This window comes from Silene latifolia, chromosome X (genome assembly GCF_048544455.1).
Source record: "Silene latifolia isolate original U9 population chromosome X, ASM4854445v1, whole genome shotgun sequence".
Taxonomy (NCBI): Eukaryota; Viridiplantae; Streptophyta; class Magnoliopsida; order Caryophyllales; family Caryophyllaceae; genus Silene; species Silene latifolia.
In genome coordinates, this window is record NC_133537.1 from 210666063 (window position 1) to 210676564 (window position 10502).

Sequence of the window (10502 nt, forward strand, 5' to 3'; positions counted from 1 at the left end):
AGTTTTGAGACAAGAAAGTGGAGACTACGGGTTTGAATTCAATTGCTTTGTTCATCAATTCTTTAGTAAGCTTTGATTAAATTTCCCTCTTTTCTTATTTCTTGCCAATTTAATTCTTGTTGTTACCAATTTATTTTCAAGTAATTCACTTTTAATCCTTTGTCTTAAATCCAATTTCAATCATGTCAATTTTATTCTTTGTCTTCAGTTTTACAATTGTTATATTTTTAATCATGCATAGCTAATTATCTTGATTGGGAACGAGGTGAGCCATGGCGTAAATTAGGGTCGATTTTATTAGTATGATTTTCTTCCATATTGATTTTGTTTTCTTTTGATAAACCCATCTTGCTAGATTGAAAGATTAGTAGGTTAGGCTATCATTAGATTTGGAATTTCCTTTGAGCGAAAGCTTTGAGAAATTCTAGGGAATTAGAAGACCGTGAGGTTAAGTTTGAGCATTGATCGAAAGGCTTGCTCATATTTCCTGAGACCGTATTACAGGACCTCTGCTACCTTTTTGACCTGACCTTAGCAATGGTGAACCGAAGTTCCTGATCTCCTTTTTATCTTATTTGAGAAGTTTCTTATTTTGCCAATTAGCCTCTAGAATCAAGCAAATTCAAAACCCCTATTTAATCGTTACTTTTATAGACTGAAAATAGCAAATAGAATTGATCTTGTCTCTCTGTGGTTCGACCCTTACTATCACTAGCTATAGTTTTAGTTCGGATTTATAAATTTAATTTTGATACAAAACGACGGTATTAAATTTTGCCGCCGTTGCCGGGGAAACAGTGTAATTCTATTTGCTTTATTTTTAGTTTATTTACTTGTCTCAAGGAACTTTGGTTCCTTGAGGCCGTTGCTTACTCTTGCTTCTAGTTTTGCTTTTGCACAGTTAGAAGACAGATTTTTGAGAGGAAGGCTTGAGTACTCTCCGTTTCACGATCATGACTACAATATATGATAATCTTCAGCCACAAGTGCAGCATGTTCCAAAGGGATACGATTTACCCACCCCTACTCATGGTCACTTCGAATTTCGTTCCTCCTATATCGATTTAGTGGAGCGAAATCAATTTGCTGGTCTACCGGACGAGGATCCTTTGAAGCATATGGAAATTTTCACAGACTACTGTTGTTCCATACCTGTACCGGCTGGGGTGACCCAGGATGAAGTAAAGGGGATGATGATCTTATACTCCTTGAAGGACTATCCGCGAGATTGGTACCGCTACCTTGATAGGGTAGCAGCTGGAGTCACGGATTGGACATCTCTAGCATTAGCTTTCTACAAAAAATACTTCCCACTCGCAAAGACTAATGCCTTGAGAAGCAAAATTACAAATTTCCAGCAAGAACCTGATGAGGAATTTTGTGAAGCATGGGGACGTTTCAAGAGTTTAGTTCGGTCTGTCCCTCACCACGGTTTCCAGCAGTGGTACCTTTGCAACTTATTCTACAATTCTTTATATGATGACTACAAGGTTATCCTGGATGCAGCTGAAAATGGTAGGCTCCAAAATAATACTGGTCAGAATAAAGGTTGGAACACCATTGAGGAGATGGCAGTCCATAAAGCTGAGTTTGGGAGTTCGCGTGGAAACTCACGAAAGCAAAGTGATGAAATGAGTGCTGTTGCGACACTCATAGCTTCTATTACAGCCCGGCTCGAAAAACTCAAGACTTCTAAGGTTTCCGAGAAGGAAATTGAAATTCCTGTTCATAACTCAGATAAGACCGTGGAATTGAGAGAAGTAATCCGAGCTCTTTTGGTTCAAGTCACGAAAATAGAAGAATCTGGGATTGAATCTGCAAAGAATTTTGTGAAGCAGTTAGAGAATTTAGCGGCTAACCAAGTCGCCAATTCTTCAAGCAAATATGAGGGGCCAATTGAAACCATTAACGCCATTAATCTTCGAAGTGGCCTTTCTTATGATGGTCCCGATAAGCCAAGCGAAGATTCGGGAAATGCTGAAAAGTCAGATTTAAATTCTGGTGCGAAAGCGAGCTCTACTGTCAGTACCAGCGGTCGATCGACCAACAACAGCAGTCGATTGACCGGAATCTCTGATGAAAAAGTTTCTGACCAGAAACTAATTGAACCCAGCGCGTGTGGTCGATCGACCAACAATATCAGTCGATCGACTGAAGTTCCTAACGAAGGAGTTTCTGACCAGAAACTGTTCAACCCCAGTGTAATTGGTCGATCGACCGAGCCCAATGGTCGATCGACTGGGTCTCCAGCGCAGGACGCAAATCCGTCAATTAATTTGCATGATTCTATACTCATTGATGATTTGACGAAGGTTTTAAATTTACGGAAGCCGAAGGTTGCTGATCCTACGACCAGTGTCGCAGTCCCGTATCCGAAGCGTTTAAAGAATACTAAGCTGGAGCGCAAGTTTGGTAAGTTTTTGGAGATGGTCAAGAATCTTGAGGTAACCATTCCTTTCACTGATCTAATTACCCAGGTACCCTCTTACGCTAAATTTATGAAAGACATTTTGAATCGTAAGAGAAATTTTCATGATGATGGTGTTATTGCTTTTGTGGAAGAATGTAATGCTCTTTCGCAAATTAACATACCACCTAAATTAAAGGACCCGGGTAGCTTTTCAATTCCTGGTACTATAGGTAATCACGAAATTGGAAAGGCCCTTTGTGATTTATTGGTAGACTTAAGGTGACCGATATTACCCTTCAGATGGCAAATAGATCGACTCAGAGACCTTTAGGAGTCTTAGAGGATGTACCCGTTCGAGTGGGTAAGTTTTTTATTCCTGTCGATTTCGTTGTTTTGGACATTGCAGAGAACAGTCAGATACCTATTTTTTTAGGTAGACCATTTTTACATACAGCTGGGGCTGTAATAGATGTCAAACGTGGAATCATAACCTTAGAGGTAGGGGATGACACCATTGAGTTCAGTCTTGCTCGTAAGGCGACTGAACCTGCTGATGATGATACGTGTTATTCCGTCGATATTGTTGATAGGGCTGTTAATTGTAACTGGAGGGAATCCTTAGCCAAGGATCCCTTATCTGATCTAACCTGTTTAGATGAGTGTGGAGATAATACAGCTGAGAATGCTGAGGAGCTAGATGTTTTGGTAGCCTCAATGGAAAGCTACAAGCTCACAGAGGAAGAAGATGAGATGCTCATAAGCCTGGCCAACGAAAATTTGGTAAACACTTGCTATACCATTGAAGCTGATTCTGCCTATGCTGTAGAGGTAAAGGTGCCAGAGCGTAAGCCACTTCCTGCTAATATTAAGTATGTTTTTCTAGATGACACGGAGCAGTACCCAACTATTGTTAGTGCTAACCTTAACGATGACCAGCTTTCTGCTTTGATGTGTGTGCTTAAGAAAAACAAGAATGCTTTAGGTTATTCTTTGGATCATATTAAGGGCATCAGCCCTGATATTTGTATGCACAGGATAGAGCTGGAGGAAGGCCACAAGCCTTACAGACAGGGTCAACGCAAGTTGAACCCGAAGATGCAGGAAGTTGTTATGGCCGAGGTGATGAAACTACTCGATGCAGGTATTATTTATACAGTTGGCAACTCCAAGTGGGTTAGCCCAGTTCAGGTAGTTCCGAAAAAAGGAGGGACTACCGTGGTTAAGAATGAGAAAAATGAATTAATACCGACGCGAGTTGTGACAGGGTGGCGGATGTGCATTGATTATAGACAGTTGAATGCCGCCACCAAGAAAGACCATTTCCCCCTCCCTTTTGTTGACCAAATGACTGAAAGACTTGCTTCTAACAAATTTTTCTGTTTTCTAGACGGATATTCAGGGTTCTTTCAGATCCAGATTCATCTGGATGATCAGGGTTCCTTGAAGACGGTGTCACTCGAGAAGGCGATCCATTAAAGAAAAGTGTTGCCTTGAAATGCGTGCCAAGACCGAAGTTCAAGGTACCAAAGGAGTTGGTTTCCGAATTTGTAATAGTTTATTAAATTTACTATTTTAGGAAGGCTATACTAGGATTTTATTTTTTTAATGCTTTGCATTTTATTTATATGTTGCATGCATCGCGCCATAACTAAACATGCATTTTTAAATCGAGTTTATCGACCGTATCAATTACAATTATCGTAGTTCACCGCTTTAGTTCACTTAAAACGTGATAGATAATAAATTGACATGACCTCTCGCTAAAATAAACAATTGAGACTTAGCCTTACCAAAAAGTAGAAACCATGAAAACCTATTTCATGAGGGAGTGCGCTCGGCCCTACCGGGGTACAAACCTTGTTACGTAGGGGAAGTGGGTGATAAATGTCTATCCACCGAATTCATGTTGATAAGGGATGAATCGGCCCTACCGTGCCCAAGTTGATGTGGATTTGGATCATGGACACATTTATTCAAAATTTGGATTGAGCTCAACGGAAGTATTCGTGACCGTAGTCGCATGTGTTCCGGGCTAAAGATAAATATTAATGTAATTTTATCGACCAAGAGTTCTAAAAGTAGAATCGATTAAAGCGTTAATCCACCGAGTTATATTGATAAGGGATGAATCGGCCCTACCGTGCCCAAGTTAATATGAATTTGGATCTTGGAATCAATTATCAAGTTGGGTGGAGGTCACTAGATAAATGCTATAAAACTTGTTTAAATTAAAATTTACAAGTATTAATATAACGATGAATGTTTTGTTTTCATTATTCCGTTGACGTATTGTTCTATTTCATTACCTCAATTTATATGATATCATTTCGATTTTAATACAAATCTCCATTAAAACATCGTAACTAAAGACAAATATGAATTTTCTTCTAAAACCTCGAATTATCCATTGTAAGGATCTCTTGTGAAGAGTATAGATGGAAGTTATTTGTGATCAAAAGGGTTTTTGATTCTTGACTAACATATCTACTTACAATTGTTTCTCATATGCTTAATTAAGTTAAGTACTTTGAAACGTTAAATCATATTGGTAACTAGATTTGTTGGATATCAAAATTGACTAAAATACCGCAACCACTTTAATGAAAGTTTTAAGACTAAACGAACGAATGAAGAGTAGTCTTCATGAAATTAAATTTTGCTTCTCTAAGCAAAGACTCATTGAAATGAGTGGGAGCATTCTCTTAAACCGTTAAGAAAAGGATAAGGTTCTAAGAAGTAAAATTAGAATGGAATTGATACAAGGTAATGTTAAAGGTAAAGTTATTGAGAATAACGATACTAAACCTATCAATCCCGACCGATAAAGTTTCCATTGTCTTAATTGTTGGACACTAGAAAGGAAACTACCCCAAATTATTGAAGAATCAACAAGTTAGTTGTGGGACATCTAATGGGACCTTCTTCTTTAAATGTTTATTTGATTGAAATAAATTTTGCTAGTACTACTTCGTCAATATTAGAAACCAGTGGAGGTTTTCATCATTGTATTTGATACATAGGATGATTAGAATATGACGACTAGCAACAATGATGTTGAGAGATAGAGTCATTGTGTACTCAATCTAGTTTTTTGAGTTTAAAGTTGTACTTAATTGTGACTATTAAGTGCATAAACTCCAAATAAGAATATAAATTTGTTAAGATACAAAAGAGGTTTCACTTTTGTGGCCCTATACACCATGATTTGATGTATGGCTAGCCCATTATCAAGGTGATTATATTCTAAACCAAACTAGAATGATATATTATGTAGATGATGCAAGACTCAAATTGGTAACCCAAGGTTGAACCTTAGATTCTGGAATGATGAACGCAAAGAGTTATCGAGTACTCTTGAAACCATTAGATCTTATGGTATATGCGTATCTTGTATTCAAAGCAAGATGTCTCGTGCCTTTTTGGTTGAAAATGAGATCGAGGTTGTTAATCATTGATCCAAAATACGTTGATCATTTTCATTTAGCAACGATTTAAGTTGACGCTAATGTGTTCACTTAATAAGGTAAATAGAGAAATCTTTGAAGAAGTTCAAAGAGTTCAAGGAATCACGATTTAGTCGTGATGAGATTATCAAAGTGAAGACTTTGATATAAGCCAAATGAAATGTGATATAGTATCACAAGTTAATCTCTCTTAACACACATTATGGGATAATGTGTGGTTGGATTAAGAATTCAAACTCCATTCGATATGGTTTGAACTTCAATCAAGTTACGTTGAGTTACTTGATCCTTTTGGGGATTTTATCATTTTGTCTAAGTTGTTTTTCCACTAAATCTAAACGATACATATGAGATATGAAATGGTAGAGTACTATGCTTGTAAGTTTTCAAAAGAAACAAATGCTCATTTTTCCTTATTATAATCACGAGTACAACGGGTTTGTGGCTCGTGAAGCTGTCTTTCTAGAATACAAGTTTATTTCTAGAAGACAGAGTGGGAGAAATTAGTCAAGAGCCACACAAAAAATGTTATGTCGCAAGAAACTGGTCTTTCTTGGCTACATGAGACGTTTTGTATAAAACGTTGTTTCTTCAAAACCTAGGAGGTTAAAGTCATCACTTGTTGAAGATGATGAATTAGTGTTACTTTTAAGAAAGTAAAGAGCTTACAACTTACAAAGAAATTATTTGATTCAAGTTACTTCTGGAAAGTAATGTGAATTCATGACTTACATGAGAGTGTTTAAGTCACAACTCAATACAAGGCTTAGAGCCATGAAAATCTGAAATAAATTCCAAGTGAATTGTTAGATATCAAAGCTTGATTGGTTGCAAAGGGTTTTGCACTAGCTGAAATGCTTAAGTCTATTTGGATCTTCTTAGGGATTGTGTTTAAGTATGATGATATACATATAGCAAGTGAATCTAAAACCCACTTCTTAAATTAGAAGGAATGTATTCAATACATGTCTTGAGTTTTGTAGATTCTTGAAATCCTAAGATAATGTGAAACTTAAGAGAGGGTCTTAAGTAGGACATCAATGAGTTGGAATCAATGTTTTTGATCATGTTATAAAACTTTTCTCAATAGGTTGAGAAGTTGGGTTTATACATGAAGTTTAGTGGGAGTTACGGAAATTTTAATTAGTCTTATATGTGGATGACATATTGATCATTGGGAATGATTTGACACTTATGGAGTATTATAATACATCTTTAATATCCGGATTTATGGAGATAAATATACATGATATTAGCATCAAATAAGAAGTCATATGTTGATAAGATTCTTGATTAGTTCAATCAGTTGAACATGTTTGATTGATTCCCTTTGCTTCCGCTGCCGAATCAATTAAATAGGAAATGATGTATAACACTTCATATACCTTGAGTATGATGAATTGTTTCAAATCGAATTTAAGTAATAGTTACCAGTAAGCCCTAAAGATTACCCTTAATTGCTTGCAGAAGCGTTGAGGATGTAATGCAAAGTGTTTTTGATGCAATTTTGTGTAAGGGTGTTACACAAATGACAATTGACAATTGAGATTGCGCATGGTTTCTGACAAAACCATAATCAAAACACATCAAGATGGTTAAGTAACTATTGTGGCTATGTTATTTGAGAAATAGATTTTCTAGAATCATTCTAGGTAATAAAGAACAATGACAGATATTTACAACGGAAATTGAGTACACTTGCAATCATGAGATGTGCAAGAAGGATGAGTCCCGCACACTGTGAAAATAGTGGGAGCTATTCTAAGGCTAGAGGGCCTACGTCTAGATTGGATCTAGACACGTACTCAGAAAGTTTTGTAATGCAAATGTATACATTACAAAGGAAAACGATTATGTAGTAAGGTTGAGTTAGGTACAAGAAGTTGATAAAACCTACTAACCAAAGCCTTTTCATAAGCTTAACATGATGAGTCATGACATTTCAATTGGATTGATATTAATAACTACATACAAGATCAAATTAGATTATAGAATATGAAATAGTAATCAGGTATTGACTATTCATATGTGATAATCACATTTGTCGTTGGAGTTTTTAAAAATCTGAAAACTCCTTTTATACCTTGTTACTTCCAAACGGGTTCTAGAGACAATATTGAACCCCGTTAAAGTGAACCCGGATTAACATAGTATTCGCCCATGTCACTTGTATGAGGTGACGTCTCGAAGTGACAAGAGTGTGATGCGATTGATGGCAAGTTCAAGTGCCATAGAGTCATGTGATATGACTAGTTGATCACATAGGCAGACTGTTAGGAACACTTTGTCGGGCAGTGACCGCTTATAGAGTTCTGGCAAATTTATAAAGCCTGGTCGTGGCGAGAGCTACTATAGTATTCAAATAAGTCGATTCTTTTGACTAAAGACTGTTCTCCTAGGATGGCACAGTTTCAGTTTAACTTTGATTTATGTTACTACAACCTTCCTAAATGGGGTGAAATGGGCATATTTTGGGTTATGATGGTTGTGGCTAGTCGAAGGGAATAGTGAGATAGGAATTGTCCACCCCTTTGTCAGGGTTAAAACAATATCTCAGGGCCACTCGAGGAGTAATGAACTGGAAATGCGTGGCCACGCTCGGAAGGTATCTATGGTAGATAAATTCCGGTCAATCAGTTATTCTCCAGATCGAGGAAACCGCTCTCGATATGATCACTTGCAAGTACGACCCGAAAGACACCTTGCATTGAGTGGGTGATAGTAATAGGACAAGAGAATTGGTGACGCACACTTGTCGAGGACAAGTGGGAGATTGTTGGAATATGTGTCCTCCGACAATAATGCGATCACAATTGTCGATCATATTGATCACATGTTTAAATCTCATTTTAAGAATACGTAAGGGATGATTCATTTTATAGTCAACTGATCAACATTAATCGGTAACGATTGGCTTGCTAGAGTTTGACGTTCGTCGTGGGGGACGGTGGTGGTCAGTTGATCCCTTAAGGTCACACCTAAAGGATGATGCCCTTATCTGTAAAGTTGATTAATTGTATGACGATACAAGTTGATCAATTCTTTAAAATTGAACAATACATTTGTGAGAGAGAATGTTGTTATCTTATTGTAATGGGATTAAATAAGATTTATTTTAGTAATTGAAATATTTTATTACTAAAGTTGTTTAATGTTTGTGAAACAATAGAGATGATGATGAATGGTTAATTATAATTACAAGATGTTGTGAATTATAATTAAATGACCCATTTTATTTATGTGATCAAGTATCACTAGTCAATTTGTTAAATTTAATTTAATTAATTTATAAAATGATATTTATGTGATAAATGTGCATTAAAATTAATTAATAACATGTAGCTTACTACATGTGACATATTGTGTGACAAATGACAAATTGACAAAATAAAATGGTAGTCCATTTTATGGAGGGTGGACCGAATTGGAGGAGTATGTAGTGGGTTGTGCTTATATTACTTTATGTGATAGAATTTAAATAATAAGCCTACACTACACTAGCCTTACATATATTGATCTCCTCCTCCTAAAAACCGTGACCCTCCTCCTCTTTAGTGGATTTTGATTTTTCCTCTAATAATTCTCTTAATGCTTGTCCATTCAAATGACATGCATAGTTTTTCCTCTCTCTCATGTTCATCTTTTTCTTCATCAAAACATGAGATTTTTGATTGAAATTGTTCATAAAAGATTACTAAAATTATTCGTGTAATATATGAGTATTAGTAATCAATTTTAAGGTAAACTACTAAACTAATATCTAGCTAATATTATTTAGTGGGGATAAGGGATAATCTTGGGTGCTATCAAGAGGAGAATCTCTACTTTGGGATTTTTGGAGGATCATCCTAATATTCTTTATAGCTCAAGAACAAGTGAGGTATGAGACTTCATTTGTGCCCATATAGCCGAAAATACAATTGTAAGGAACCGATTTTTCTTCACTCTTGTATTTGATTTGCATGCATAAGATCTTTAAGTTTTATGACTAAAACTTTAAACCAAAATATGTGATATTTAAAATATGATTTCCAACAAATCGTTACTTTTATAGACTGAAAATAGCAAAAAGAATTGATCTTATCTCTCTGTGGTTCGACCCTTACTATCACTAGCTATAGTTTTAGTTCGGATTTATAAATTTAATTTTGATACAAAACAACGGTATCACTATGTGTTTTACGTGTAAATTCAATGTAAATTTCGGTAGCATGACGGCACAAACCGTAATCTACCAAACCTGTTTTTTTAAGCTAACCTGCAGGAACATCAAACACCCAGTAGCAAAGGCACTCAGGACATTATATACACAACCAAAAGATGTTATATACATCAAACTGGGGTGCTCTAAGCAGGAGGGGGGTCAGTTCTATGATCACTTCTAAATAAAAGACAGAAAAGGAAAAGTAACCAAATAAGGATCGAAGGTACTTACGTTCTCCAACTTCAGGGCATTCACGCCCCTCCGACGAACGTCGTAAGAAGAACCCTGGCTCTTCCTACGGCACACCACCCAGTCCCTCACGACAGGGTACGCCCTCGGCTCAAGCTCCATCCTCTTGGCCGCAAAGCTGGGAAAGTAGGAGTACACCCACGCTTGCAGACCAGATAATCATTTATTTTTTCTA

The 10502-nt window shown here is 36.6% G+C and overlaps 1 non-coding gene across 1 annotated transcript; it reads right to left on the reverse strand.

Moving 5' to 3' along the window:
- Positions 1-1326: 1326 nt before the first annotated feature.
- LOC141625076 (small nucleolar RNA R71) lies at positions 1327-1435 on the reverse strand. Its single transcript, XR_012534873.1, has one exon. It is a non-coding gene; the product is annotated as a small nucleolar RNA R71 (small nucleolar RNA).
- Between the last annotated feature and the right edge of the window lie 9067 nt (positions 1436-10502).